Source organism: Papio anubis, chromosome 8 (genome assembly GCF_008728515.1).
Source record: "Papio anubis isolate 15944 chromosome 8, Panubis1.0, whole genome shotgun sequence".
Taxonomy (NCBI): Eukaryota; Metazoa; Chordata; class Mammalia; order Primates; family Cercopithecidae; genus Papio; species Papio anubis.
Window position 1 is genome coordinate 18,749,541 of NC_044983.1, and position 15,625 is coordinate 18,765,165.

Genomic DNA, 15,625 nt, shown 5'->3' on the forward strand with positions numbered 1-15,625 from the left:
CCCGAGTAGCTGGGACTACAGGCGCCCGCCACCTTGCCCGGCTAGTTTTTTGTATTTTTTTTTTTTTAGTAGAGGCGGGGTTTCCACCGTGTTAGCCAGGATGGTCTGGATCTCCTGACCTGCGTGATCCAGCCCGTCTCGGCCTCCCCAAAGTGCTGGGATTACAGGCTTGAGCCACCGCACCCGGCAACATTATGTTGTTAAAGACGTACTGAAGTTAATATTTTCAATTTTATCAGTTCTATCTGGGCATTTTGTGCTAAAAAATGTGCATCTCCCTGGAAAACAATGGGCACAAATAATAGTATCTTAGTAAGTTTTGGTAAAGTCGTTTTGGTATTTCTCCCAGGTATGGAGACAGTGAATGATTCTAATAGGTTTTTTCTTTAAGTGAATAAATGAAAATGTACTTAAACTTATGGTTTGGATCCGTGTCCCTGCCCAAATCTCTTGTTAAACCATCATCCTCAGTGCTGGTTGGAGGTGATTGGACCGTAGAGATGGTTTTCTCATGGTTTAACACCAACCTCCTTGGTGATTTCGTAGTGATAGTAAGTTCTTCTGAGATCTGGTTGTTTAAAAGTGTGTGGCACCTCGTCCGTCTCTCTCTTCCTCCTGCTCTGGCCATGTGAAGTATTGGCTCCCCGTTTGCCTTCTGCTGTGATTGAAAGTTTCCTGAGGCCTTCCCAGAAGAAGCCGCTATGCTTCCGTGCTTCCTGTACAGCCTGAAGAATTGCAAGCAAATTGAACCTCTTTTCTTTATAAATTACCCAGTCACAGATACTTCTTCGTAGCAATGCAAAAAGGAACTGGTACACACACACACATGCACACCCCTTTTCAATTCTGGTGGTTTCCAATGCTTTGCTGTCAGTATAAGCAAAGAGTTGCCTAATCAAACTGTCCTGTGATAGATCACTAAAAATAATTTTTAATAATAGTTCAAGTGATTTTCAGCTTATAGAAGGAATTTTAGAAACTGATATTGCTATAACAAAACTTCCAATCCCGTCTCTTTCAAAAGGACACATCTTCTGAGAGCTAACGCCTACTGAAACGTAAGAAGTAGAGAGGTGTGGAACATGAATAAAAATCTTTCTGGGGCATAGGAGCAGTAACATTTGAACACAATTGAGCTGGAAGGTCCCTTTCAGCTCTGATAATCTGTGCCTGTCACTCACATCTATGTCCCTTTTATAGTTCTCGAGATCCCTTCTCTGCTCCCCAGGAACCCCAGCTGACCCCAGCCTCTGCCAGCCCCACTGCCATGGCTTACATAGTCCTTCCTGTCTCTGTATGAACCATGCTCCATACCTTCCCTGCCCTCTCCACCCTTCTTATCCAAATCACTCTCCTCCCAGCCCTGCCTCTTCACTTGTTTTCTAACCATATTAATGTTAAAAAAATATTGATGGTTAACCTCTACCTCTCCAAACCTTCTACCCTCTATCTACAAGGATTGAAAGGGAGCCTTAGATACCACTCCTAGCCACCCCATCAAACAGATTGGGCCACTTTTGACTCTCTTGAGTCTACCCAGGCTGATCTCATGTCCCTGTGTATGAGAATCACCGTGAGAAGCCCCAGACCTATGCCACTTCTGTCTTCTGTAGCCCATTTTCTGTTCCCATCTCCCACCTTGTCCTCCCCAACTCTTGAACACTTGTGTCTGCTAGAATACGTGGTCCATCAGCAGCAACCTCCCCCCGCCCCATTCTAAACCTCTTGTCTGAATTCTCCCTTCATTTTCTTGCCCTAACTAAAGCCTAGGTTTCCCCCAAGAACAGGGCTTTTCTGGACCTTTCTGGAGTGAGGGCTATTTATTTGCCCTTATCCCTTATACCACAGGATGTGGAGGAAAGCTAAAGATCCTCTCTTCTCTTCATTGTTGCTTCTAATCTGTCCTCTCCTCTCTTTCCTTTAAACATGCAGATCTGAATCTTGTGTCTTCAGAGTATGCCGCCCACTCCTCTTCTAACTACAGTTAACTTCTAATCCCAGAGTTATGCCTCTTAGTTTTCAATGATTTTAGCTGTTGGCTTACTGTTTCTCTGACTCTCTTTCTATCTTAATTCTGGGTGATTTCCATATATACATGCATAATCCCTTTAACTCTTGACCTTCTAGTTCCTTGAATTTCTTTTTTCTCTAATGAATGCATTCTTTCTGTTCTACTCCACCACTTGATCTCATGGCTGGATTCTGCCCTATCCTTACTAACAGCCTACTTTCTGACCTCACCATTTATTTTTCTAGCTCATTTCTTCTAGTACTCTGACTTCAATCAACCCTTGATACTCAGCTTAAAATACATTATTCTACTCATTGTACCCATCCCTTGTATTTGCCCCTTAACTTCTTTGTCCCGTTTTAATACTCTTTCGGGAGAACTAAGATCCTAAGCAAACTCTCCACAACCTCTGCACCTACACTCATGCAGCTAATCTGAAACAGAGAAAACACATAATCATGCTGACCGTCTTATGGGCTACTTTAAGTTGTCTTAAAAGAAACACTTCAGCCAAAATTAAATTTAAAAGAGTTTAATTAAGCAATGAACAATTCGCAAACTGGGCAGTCCCCCAAATCACAGGAGATTCAGAGAGACACCAGCGCAGCCACATGGTGGAAGAAGATTTATAGACAAAAAACAGGAAGTGATGTACAGAAATCAGAAATGAGGTGCAGAAATAATGGGATTGGTTGCAGCTCAGCGTTTGCCTTATTTGAATACTCGGCAGCATAGGGGTGATTGAAGTATGGCTGCTGGGATTGGCCAAGACTCAGCTATTGTTACAGATGTGTATTCCCAAGTTAGGTTTTCAATCTTGTCTACCTGTTAAGTAAGGTTGCAGTTCATCCACAAGGAGTCAGTTATAGAAGTACAGAGTCCTTCTTGGGCCATATGTAACTCACTTTAACAGTTGAGTCACAGTGTTCCCTGGCATTCATACTACATTCCATCTATTTGCCTCTATCTTAAAACCTTCACCATATGTTCCTTCACCATCATTCTCAGCTGACAACATTGCGTCAATTTTGTCAGTGAAGTAGGAAGCAATCAGAGGAGAATCTCCACATGTTTCTACCATGACATCTACCCATCTACCAGCATCTACACCCATAAGCTTCCCAAGCGTCAGTGGAGGTGAACTCTACATGTACCCCTCTAAGGCCACAACACCACACATTTCACCCACCCCCACCTACTGAAGGTTATTGTTCCAGCATTTCTCTCTCTTCCCCCTATACCATCCATATTTCTATTTCTAGTAAATCACTATCATTATCATGCCCAATGTGCCTATTTCTCCCATCTTAAAAAAGTCCCTTAAACCAACCAACGTGGCCTTCAGTCAGTGAACGAATAAATTGTGGTACATCCAAATAATGGAATATTATTCAATGCTAAGAAGAAATGAGTTATTAAACCGAAAATACATGAAGAATCCTTAAATGCAAATTACTAAGTGAAAGAAGCCAATCTGAGAAGGCTATATGCTGTATGATTCTAACTTTATGACATTCTATAAAAGGCAAAGCTATGGAAACAGTAAAAAGATCAGTTGTTTCAAGGAGGTGGGATGAATCATTGTGACAGAGAGGATTTTTAGGGGAGTGAAACTACTCTTTATGATACTATAATGGTGGGTGCATGCCATTAGACTTTTGTGCAAACCCATAGAATGTACAACAAGAGTGATCCCTAATGAATACTGTTGACTTTGGGTTATAATGACATGTCAGTTTAAGTTTATTGATTGTAACAAATGCACCACTCTGGTGGCGGAATTGATCATGTGGGAAGCTGTGCATGAATGGGAGAAAGGGGTATATGGGATATCTCTCTACCTTCTACCCAATTTTGCAGGTAACTCAAAACTGTTCTAAAAAATAAAGTCTTTAAAAATATGTCTTTTGATCTCACCGCACCTTGCATTTCTCTGCTCCACTTTAGAGTAATACTCCTCAAAATAATTGCCTCTACCCACTACCTCCAATTCTTGTCCTCCTATTTTCTGTTAATCCCATGTCAAACAAGATTTTGCCTTCAACCCCTCTACCAAAACTACCCACATTTAAGGTCACAATGACTTCAATGCTACTAAATCCACATCAATTCTTAAAACTGATATTTAACCTCTCAGTAAACATTTCATGGTTATTTATTCCTTACTCCTGAAAACACATTCATCCCGTAGCTTCCTAAACACCACACACTTGATTTTACTCTTACTTTTCTGGTCATATTTTAATCTTTTTTTCTGTTTTCTTCTTTTCTACCTTGTCTTTTATTATTGGAGTGCGTCAGGGCTCAATTCTTGGACGTTGTTCTTTTCCATTACATTTACTGCCTGGCTGATGTCATCCTATCCTATAGCTTTAAATCCCACCAATGTGCTCATAACCTATATCTCCGGTACAGATATGGCCACTTAATTCTTGATTCCAACTGCTTATTCAGTAGTGATTATAAGAGTTAAAGAGGAAAGAAACATGAAATGTGGCTTAACAGTCAAAGACAGGTTTTCTTTAGATAAAACCCGAGAGGAGTTTCTGGCCGATTTTGGTCAGGAGTGTTTTCTCTTAGAGACTAAGAGTATATATTGCTTTTAGGGTGAGGGGCTTACTTCAAGCTTGGAATGTTTCTGTGTGAGGGAAAAGTTTTGTGGTGGGGTTGGAATGTCTCAGGGAGGTGGGGAGGTTATTTTGGGGCCAACATCTTTCGGGCTGGAGGGGAATTACTTGAGGCTAGCATGTCTTTGGTCAGGGAGGAGTTTGGAATGTTTCTGGTTGAAGATGTTGTTTGTGGTTTATGGTCATGATGACCTTAGCCATTAGACTGATGCCCTTTGGATTTAGGTGGTTTTTCAGTAAGGTGAACTTTAGAATGAGGGGCTTGTCCAAGATGGCGATGCTCAGCTCTGGCAGTGATGTCTAATAGAAATAGCGAACTTAACGTGTCCAAGTGATGTTTCCCCACACCCTCTTTGCCATTCTTTTCTCTATCAGAGCTCATGGCAACTCCATCCCTCCATCAAAATAGGCTGAAATACCTAGGTACCATTCCTGATTCTGTGCCCTACCTTTCATGAAATCATGTTAGTTCTTCCTTTAAAATATATCCAGCATCTGGCCCCTTCTCACCAACTCTTCTGCCACCACTCTCATCTTGCCCGAATTTTTGTAATAGATTCCTAATGGCTTATTTGTTCTAATTCCTACCTATCCCTTTATAGTCTATTCTTAATATGATAGCCAGAGTGAGCCATTCCCATGGTCCAAGGCTCAAAACCCTGCCATAGCTCTTCAGGTCATTTCAGCTGGAGCCTAAGTACTTAGTAATACTACGCCCTGCATGGGGTAACAATCTGACCCATTACCTCTCTGACATTACCTCCAGTGACTCTCCTCTCAATCTTCTGTAGCCCCTTCCTCAAATAGGTCAGGCCATTTGTACTGGCTATTTCCTCTGCCTGGAGCATTCTTCCCCCAGGTAACAGCAAGGCTTATTTCCTCTCCATGATCAAATTTTTTGTTCAAAACTGTCTATTTAAGGTCGACTCTGACTATCCAGTTTTAAATTGTGCTCCCCTTACCATGCTGAATTTTTTCAGGGCAATTTTTTCAACTTTTTTGTGTTTCTTTTATATATTGTCTTTCCCCCTAAATGCATGCTTTATTAAAGGAGATATATATATATATATATATATTTATTTATTTATGTGTGTATATATTTTTTATATATATATTTATGTGTGTATATATATGTGTATATATATTTATGTATATATATATTTTTATGTGTATGTATGTATATATTTATATTTATTAGAGAATTATATATAGACACACATATATAGTCTGTCTTCATTGTTGTATAATAAATGTAAGTATATACATATATGTATATAAATATATAAAAATAAATATATAAATATATATTATATATAAGTATATAAATGTGTGTGTGTGTGTGTGTATAGTCTTCATTGTTGTAACCTTAAGGCCTGGCTATTGTCTAAAAATATTAAGTGCTCAGTGAATACAATTGATCATCATTATCCATGAATTCTGTCTTTGCAAATTCACCTACTTGATAGAACTTAATTATAACCCCCAAATTCACATATTCTACTTTTGTAGATATTCAGATACACACACAGAGTGGTGAAAAAGTTGAGTCACCTGGCACAGAAGTTCCCAGCTCAGGGGAACAAGGCGATGCTCTGCCATCTTGCTTCAGCTCTCATACTATGAGAGAGGGTCTTCTCATGGTCTATTTGGTGTCATCTTTTTCATGTTTTTATGGTTTTGGTTGGTGTTTTTGCTGTTGAAACTGCTGTCCAAGCAGAGTGCTAAAGTGCTGTCTACTGTTTCAAACTGCAAGAAGTCTGTGATGCACTTTATGGAAAAAAATAAATGTTAGATAAGTTTTGTTCATGTGCGAGTTATAGTGCTGTTGGTGTGAATCCAATGTGAATCCAATCCACACACACACACAGAAAGGTGTCTTTAAACAGAAGTACATATAGAACAAGGTTGTGTATTGATTGATTGACAATAAGGTTGTGACCACAGGCTTGCAGGAACCTCACATTGTATTTCCCCTAGGAGCAATGGCTCAATATTTGCTAACTCAGTGTTTGCAGAGACTTTATAGAGCATACCTATCAAAAAACTAAGAATACTTAGAATAAACTTGATTTCTTTAATTGAATGAAATATATTTGCATTTTAAAAGAGGTCTGTTGTTAAATAAAACTAATCTCTCTTGCAGTTTCAGGCATTTAGGATGGTAATCAGACCAGTCTCATGTATTTAACAATTGACTAGGCATCCATTGTCTTACTTGCTACTTCTAAAGACCCTACTGAATGGACCAGAGAAAGATATTGGTTCTCATTTTACAGATGGAGAGTGAAGTTCCAGAGGAGTTTTGAGGCCCTCCTGAACTGAAGCTCACCATACATGAGGAAGCTATTACTCCACAGACGGCGGACCTTGCTAGTCTAGCTCTTTACATCAGGCTTTCAGGAGTCCCAGGCTTGCTAAAGGGTGACCTCGGTGGTTTTAGTCTGAGTCTCTTATCAGGACAGACTGAGCTCCTCAGCCTCCATGCATCACCTCATCCCACCTCTACTTAGTTCTTTCTTATTTCTTCTTTGGACCACAGTTCTTTGTCCAATTCTGGCCTCCTTATTTCACTCTCTGGTTCTTCAGCTTCTGATGTCTTCTTTTTCTCTTCTCATTCTGCTTTGTTTTTGTTTTTAGTCTCTAATTAGATAACTGCTTTCTTCTGAGACATAGATGAACTACAAATTCAGTAACAATCAGATACTGACCATAGCCACAGTCTTCTATAGATTTAAATCCAGCAATAGCATGAACTATAACACAGTTATCCATCACAAAGTCACAGCACCATGCACTCTCCTACACAAAATAGGCACCAAAATACTTATTAAATTGAGTTGAATAGTCAGGCGAACTGTTAAACATGAGTCTCTAGTGAATATCTGGAATGAAGAGATGAGGTAGTGTTTACTGAGGGGATAAATCATTTGGGTCTCTTTCTTCCCAGATCCCCAAAACAAGTCCTATAAATGTCCTCAGAGCCTCACTCTCTGGCTGTACAAGCTGAGAGATGCCCAAGACCCTGATTTAGAACCATTCCCAAAGGGTGCCTCCTATTCCTCTAAATTCTAGATTTTTCCCATCATAACTCCTTCCAACATGGTTCTGGATTCAAATGGGATTGCCAAGTGGAAGTATCTGGAGATCTGGCAACACTTGTTGATCAGCCCTGATATGAACAGCTCTAAATAACACACTATAAACTGTTTACTTTTCTGGCTGTAATTGCTTAAAGAAACAAACTTACAAACTTGATAACATTTAACAGTAAGAACTCTGTTTACTGGAAATTCACACCTGTACCCTTTATTCTACCCCTTCTCAGAAAGGAATGGAATAGTAATTTTTTGAAATTGAAGCTGTTAGAATAGGTGATACACTTGGGGAGTTTGTAAGCACACACAGTGTGGATGTGTGTGTGTATGAGGACACCAGCTCACACATTCCTGAACCACCATCTGTACTGTTTGTATTCATTGATCAATCACAGAACTTTATGGGATGAGTCCTAATATATTCCACCTTTTTGAAATTTATTGCAATGTGAATTCCCTGACAGGGGACTTTCTGTTATGTTCCCAGAAAAAGATATGAAAGTGCCTGTTAGTTGAGCACATTTAGAGTGGCTCCAGCCATGAGAATAGATCTCAGATTAAGAGGAGCCCTTGTGTTCAAGGCCATGTCCCTAGAAGACCACAAAGGTTTAGGGGCAAGAGAATGGGGTTGAGGCCTAACTCTGTCTCTTTCTCCAACCCTATCTCCTTATATGCCCACTGCCACATCTATCTCCACATCCACTGTGTGTCTGCAGGGGCACATTCACAATATTTAATGGCCGTGGTAGCCTGGGCAGTCACCCATCAAAATATACACAGGCTGTGGCACTCCAAAAGAGCCCTGAGGTCCCCTCCTATGACAGGAACTACCAATGTGATTATTGAATCTTGGGGAAATTGGAAGGTCCCAGAGGACAGTGGCTCTTTATCAGCTGGTTCAGAGGCATTTCAATATTTTAACAAGTACAACCACATCACATCATACAGATCACAGAACTGCTTAGCTGTATTTGTGCAATATATTGGCCTCAGCCTTCAAAATTGACTCAGATAGTTATCTTCACAGGAGGGTATGCTGGAGGCTTTCCAGAATCATTTATCCTGTGCAAGAAATGGAGAGAGCTGAGTCTTAATTTCAGTTTGGCTACTAACTTGCCTATGAGCTTATTAAGCCAGTCACTTAACCTTGTGAGCCACAGTTCACTCATATGCAAACAAAACAAAACAAAATAACCAACTGGCTGGTTTCTTTACAGATTTATCCAGATCTTCATTCTGGAAAGGAAGAATAATGAGAGGAAGGATGATGAGAGACGAGGCAGAAGGATGGTAAGAGCTAAGATTTGGATCGCAGCCAATGATAACAGTGTCTTTCATCTGTACAGGATTTTACAGTTTCTTGAGCATTTTCATTATACTAAAACAAACTGTTTCCAGAGCACTAGTGTGTGTGTGTATTCTTCACAACAGAAAGCTCAGAGCTCATAGCATAGCCTAAGAGAAGAGACTGACACACATATGAAATAAGAGTAGAAAAAGATTGATGAGTGCTCGGGTGGTCAGGGAAGTTTGCATTGAGGAGGTGGGATGGGTGCTGGACCTCATCACATCCAACTGTGATGGCTTTTTATACTGTAGGATTTCTGTCTGTGTATAATATTCCTGGGTCATGATTTTTTTGCCTCAGAACTTGGAAGTATTGCCCCTTTCTTTTCTGACACTGGATGTTTCTCTGGAGAGAGTTGAAGACAGCTTTGGTTTCTCTTCTTGCTTTTTCTGCAAGTATAACTAAGTAATTCCTTTCTTAATCCTTGAAGTTCAAGAATATAACCAGGATATCTCTTGGGTTTAGTCATTCTGTACAAGTGTTTTCTGTGAATGGATGTGCTTTTATAATTTACCCTCTTTTATTCAGTTCTTTCTTCATTTAAGGAAATTTAGCTTTAAAATATCTTTGAATAATTCTTGTCTGTATTTTTTGAGTTCTCTATTTCAGGAACACTTTTTTATCCATATGTTGTATCATTTCTGTCTTCCCTTGATATCTGTTACTTTATCTGTAATCATCCTATCTTCCCCTTTCCTTCCCTTTGCATTCACTCAGGAATTTCATTTCGAGGCTTTAATTAAAATTTCAGCCACGTCTATTCTGTTCTTGGCTGCTCTAATTATTCGTTTCGTAAATGATACTGTTGTGGTCCTCAATCAGTTCCCTTAGTTCTGCAATGTGCCTTTTCTTCTTATTCTGTTCTCTTGGCATGTTGTCTTAAATCCCTTTATAAAACAGAGAATTCATGTTATTAATATTATCAAGTTATTCCATGGCCTGAAGCACTTGCTAGAACTTTTCTTCTGTTCCTTGGGTTACGTTTTCTGCTGAGTTGTTTCTCTGTCTCCTGTAGCCCATGCTTTCCTTCAGGGGTTTCCTGTGATAGGTTCCACAGCCAACTTATCCTCTTGCTCATGTAAGCATGAGGAACTCCGACTGCCTTGGTACATTGGGGCAAATGCTTCTAAACATGTTTCCCTTCTTATTGAGACAGTTTTGGTTTCCCCTTTAGCCAAATTCTAATGGTATTATGTTCTTACTGCTTTTCAGTTACCCAGTGCTTCAGAGCCGGTTGAAAAGTTGAGTGGGAGCTGTGAGAAAGTTTGTTAGGTAATCTGGGCCATAGTCTTCTGAGATTTTTTTTAAAAATACACCATTAGAGACTCCCAAATCTGATCAAGGGTACATCTTTCTTATGGCAGGAAATACCTTGTGCTTTGGAGTATTCCCCTAATTTAGACTAGAATCCTAAAAATGGTAAATCTATGTAGTTTTTCTGCCTCTACTAAAATGGAATGTCAGTTAGGATTAACTTGCCCTTGTTTTCTTATGTACACCACGCAGCTAATAATATCACAGGGATTTTTGAGGCTTAAATAGAATATTGCATGTGCTGGGTTATTGTCATGGCCTAGTAGATACTCAAAATATGTTAGGAGTGATGATTTTACAGCCTTAGTAAATGGATATTCTCTTTAAGAGAATGTGTCTTTATCTCTGCCCAGGGCTACGTACTCACACCTTAATTCTATGTGTTTTCAAATGGGGTTGTATTCTTGAGATTTTTATTAACAACATTATTTGCCTTGTGTGACCTGTTGGGTGTGTGAAGGATGAAGGATGGAGTTAGGACTTGTGATGAGCAATGCCCAACCCAAATATTCTCTTTATTTTCTTGGAAACCACTACTCAAAATTTATGACATGAGATTTTATCTTATTTATTTTTGGTTGCTGCTGATGAAAATGTCATCGATGTTAGTTTCAATAGGTAATAGCACGGGATATTGTTTATCTTCCTCCATTCATCATGTCTATCTATAAGTACAAACAGGGTTCTGGAGGCAGATGGGAGAGAGGCAGGCAGTGCAGGCAGAGGCCTGAAAGAGGGAAGGAGCAGAGGTAGGGATGGGCAAGAGGAGGTAGTGCAGGCAGGGACTGGTTTGCAAGGAAGGGAGTCATGGGTGATGAGCCACAGTGGAAGGAATTTAGACTTTTGTGGCTAGTCATAGAATTTTTTTTTCTTCAGATGGAGTCTCGCTCTGTTGCCAGGCTAGAGTGCAATAGCACAATCCCGGCTCACTTCAACCTCCGTCTCCTGGATTCAAGTCCTGTGTTCACCTGATTCTCCCGCATTCAGGTGATTCTCCTGTGTTCAAGCAATTCTCCTGCCTCAGCTTCCTGAGTAGCTGGGACTACAGGTGCATGCCACCACACCCAGCTAATTTTTGTATATTTTTTACTAGAGACAGGGTTTCACCATGTTGGCCAGGATGATCTCAATCTCTTGACCTTGTGATCCAGCTGCCACGGCCTCCCAATGTGTAGTCATAGGATTATGGAGCCCAGGAATAGGAACTGAGATTGGTGGTAGAGCTAGGACTAATATTTGGATTGTTAGTCTTCACCTACAGTGCTCTCCTGTGAGTTCGTCTGTTGGCATGCTATCTCTCCAGCAGTGAAACTGTTGGCTTTCATGACCACATGGCCCTGAGGTTCTGGCTGAGGTGAAGACACACTTCTTGCTATTTCTTCCTCTTTAGTAAAATAGAGACCACAGGATGAGGAGATAGATGCAGAAGATGCCACAGTTCTGCCTGTTTTTTATTTAAGGTTCTTGTTTTGCTAGAGATAGATGTGGCTGGGAGATTACCTGGTTCTATGAGTCCAAGTTTCATCTTGCTTCTGTAATTTGGGGACCAGGCTGCTCCCAGAGCCACTTCTAATGACACACCCATAACTCAGAGTTGTAATGTTGATCTGGGCATCAGAGATGAAGATAATTACTTCATGACTTTTAAGTACTGTGATTTTGCTCATGAAGTCCAGGTAATAGTTCTCCTAAATTGAGAGATCCCAAGGTCATTGACTCCAAAGCCAGGATTGAAGCCTGGTGTATAATAGGTGCTCAGTAGATGTTTCTTAATTAAGAGAGGAAAAGATAGACCAGTTAGCCCCCCGAAGTTAGAGAATATCCTTCGGGTCCCCTGCTTTCCTCCCACCCTATCGCCCTCTCTAATTTAGAGTCAAATTCTTCCCAAGAAGCTTGAATCTGCCAGAGGAGTGAGGAATCATCCAGCAGGAGGGTTATTTTAAATCTTTAATAGACATATTACCTTACATTATGGCTTCATCATCCGCCCCTCAGCGTGAGCACAAAGAGAACATCCATCACAATTAGTGTAACATCCCAAACACATAAAAAAGATGAAAATGTGCAGCTACATTGGGTATAAAGGAGCCCAGCCTTTCTGAGCAGAGTTTCTTTGGACCTCGGGCACACAGTCAGACGAGGATGCTGCCCTCCCATGGGCCCAGTAGCAGATGAGGGTCTGCTCCAAGCCCAGTGGGTTATTTCTGTCTATCCTCCTCCAGAAAAGCAGAGCCTTCCAGAACTGAGCTGAGGCTGTCACTGTCCTCCACAAAGCTCTGCTCTCATTTCTATTACTGGCCACTCAGAGGACATTGGCCAAAACTTGTGGTCCCTGGGTCCAGGGCAATCAGAAAAAAAAAACAGTTTTATGTACTGAGTCAAATTCTGTATGAAGATCTACTTCTATTAGCTCATGGAAGTCCTATGAGCAGTATGTGAAGTATTGCTGTTCTTTTTGCAGAGAAGGAAGAGTCTTAAAGATTTTATGTGTTATACAGAAAGTAATAAGTGACTCATACACCCATCAGTCTGACGACAAAGGTTATTTTCTTAGAATGTGGTTACTGGTCAAGACAAGTGTTCATAGAACTGAAGTTGGAAGGAAAGATGATGCCACTCTCATTTTGGAGGCAAGAGCAGTGCCAGTCATGCGCTGCCAACACCTGGTGTCCTTTTCCCTTTCTCTTTCTTTTGCCCTTCACCTCCATACAATTCTTCATAATGCCCTCCAAACTATTGCTTATATGTTTCAGTGTTTGCATAAATTTATGTATGCGTATATGCAATTATTTATCTCCCTTTGGGGCTCATGCACAGTTGAGTTAATCACACACTTCAGTTCTCAGCACTATCAACATCATTCACCACAAGCTTGTCTCCCATTTATTTTCTCCTGTTACAGTCCCTGATTCTCATTCCTACTCACCTCACCTGCCTGGACACCTGCTCTGATGTGCTGGATATGTGTCCTTCTAGCATTGTGTGTGTTCATGTGCTTTGGTTGACATAAACAATATTTTATAATAGGCTTTATTTTGCTTCTATTTTGTTTCCGTTTAGATTTAGCTACATTTGCTCTGCAGGCATCTAGCTCATTGCTTTGAACTCCTGAGTGCTGAGATGCTATGCCTCCACACATTTTATTTGTCCCGCCCTCCCTGGAGACAGGCACTCTAGATTGCCTTTGACTCTTGGCCACCTCAGACAATACAATGATTTAACCAATATCAACATCCTTGTCCCCTTGGGATCTGTATTAAACTTTACCTGGCTATTCTCAGTTCTTTGATTTTCTACAATCGTCCTGCTTGTTTATGTTCTCATCACCCCTTGTCTGGGTCATTACAAAGATCATCCTGCCCAGACTCCCACCTCTCCTGACAGTAAATTCTGCTCTTATTTAAGGCTCAGATAAGCCAGTTGCCCACCTGTGCTTGGTCTCTTCTCAGTTCCTCCATGATATAATTTCTGTACTAGTCATTTGGTGTAGAAACCACAATCTGAGATGATAGATGATTAACTGTAGCAAATGCAGTGGCTTTCTACCTGGTTAGGTTTTGTTCTCAGCTGCAGAGGGAGTAGCCTATTCATCTCATCATAGAGCCCAGTACTCTGTGTAGTACATTTACAGTATACCTAAAGGACTCTACAGGTACACACACTAGAGTATAAGTTTGTGACTCAATGCTACCCTCTGCCTCTGTGCCAGGGAAGGAGTCCCTACTCATCTGGCTTAGAAGCAGGTAGATGGAAGCTCATCACCAGCAGATGGGTGGGGTCATAGAGAGCGAGTGAGGGTGGGTCAGGAAGCAATAAAGAGGCTTTTCAAGCTTTCTGGTGCTGCCAGGTACTAATTTTGACACAAAGTGCTAATAGGCATGAATTATGAATTTGCCTCAATCCTTGGTGACAGACATGTGCATACAAGCCTCGTTGATCCTACATGCAAGTGTGTGTGTATGTGTGTGTGTGTGTGTACATGCATGTGTGTGTGTGGTGGGGCAGGGAAGGAAAGGATGGAGGCATGGAGGAGCTGGCATACACCATAGCTACTTTGGAAAAACAGGGCACAAAGTAGGGCTCAGATGTAGACCCCCCCCAGCTGCCCTTCCTCCCTCTTCCCTGAGATATACTGAATGGCAGGTGCAGCTGGAAGTATCAGGAAGGGGTTCTGCCTTTCAAGCAGCCAAAGCAAAATGTACTGAGCAGTAAGGCCAGAGGTATGTGAGGCAGGACAGCCTTTTTCTTGGGATGTTCATTCATTTGAGTTTTAATCATGCCTATAATATCACTTTCATTTTCTGATCATTTTCCTGAATCCCAAGATTTCTTCATTCACTTTGTTCTTCTCTAAACATGCCTGAATGCATTCACCCTGTCCCTTTCTAAAGGGGTTACTAATTTGGAAGTTTCTTAGCCAGGTCTCCTTTAGCCAAGTCAGAATGAGTTGTTAACGCTCTGGACTTCAGTATCTTCTTGGTAAATGTGGATTAAGCATCTTTTCTAGAGCAATTTCATAAGGAAGCTGTAAGAACCAAACAGAATAGTAGGTGTGAAAGTGCTATGTACATTATAGCTATAAATAAAATATGCATTGCCGTCTGTATTCCACTTTTGTTTTATCTTAATTTTTTCCTTCCTTTTCACTTGTATTGATAAGACAGGGATTGGCTTTTCTCTTAGACTAGTGCTCCGTTCCCCGGCCCCAAACCTGTACAACTCTGCCACTGCACAAACACACCTCCTTTACTATTCACTAGGGAACAGTAAAGTTTATGCCAGCAGACTCCTAAATCTGTCATAATCCATAGAAGGAGACTTGGCCCAAGAAGGGAGATAGAAGGGGTAGTGGGATAGAGATGCTAAATTGACCTACACGATAAGGAATTGATAGAAGGGAAGGAGAGAAAGAGAATGGAAGCTGTTCAGCTGGGGATCTGCGGGGAGTTCTAGGGACTGTGTGCGGAGGACTCTGTAGGATGGGAGGGAATTGGGTAGTAGAAGAAAGGGCTTTAAAAGGAGTTACTGTGACTTCTTAATTAGATCCCTTTCACAGTCTTCAAGAGATGTAAATAATGCTTGTGATTCCTTCCTAATTACTATTTGGTAGTGGGACTTGGCTCTTTAAAGATGAGTCCCTGCAGAGACTGTGTAATATAACAGATCATTTATCACATCATGATGAATTTAAAGCTATTCAAGTTATTATTTTTTATATTTGTAACTAGGC

At 40.8% G+C, this 15,625-nt stretch overlaps 1 long non-coding RNA gene across 1 annotated transcript in view; it reads left to right on the forward strand.

The window, feature by feature from the left end:
• The first annotated feature begins 5,953 nt into the window (after positions 1-5,953).
• Positions 5,954-15,625, forward strand: part of LOC103886670 — a 215,738-nt gene continuing 206,066 nt past the window's right edge. Inside the window, exon 1 of the long non-coding RNA XR_004185764.1 lies at positions 5,954-9,023. This is a non-coding gene — a long non-coding RNA (uncharacterized LOC103886670). The remainder of the gene's footprint in view (positions 9,024-15,625) is intronic.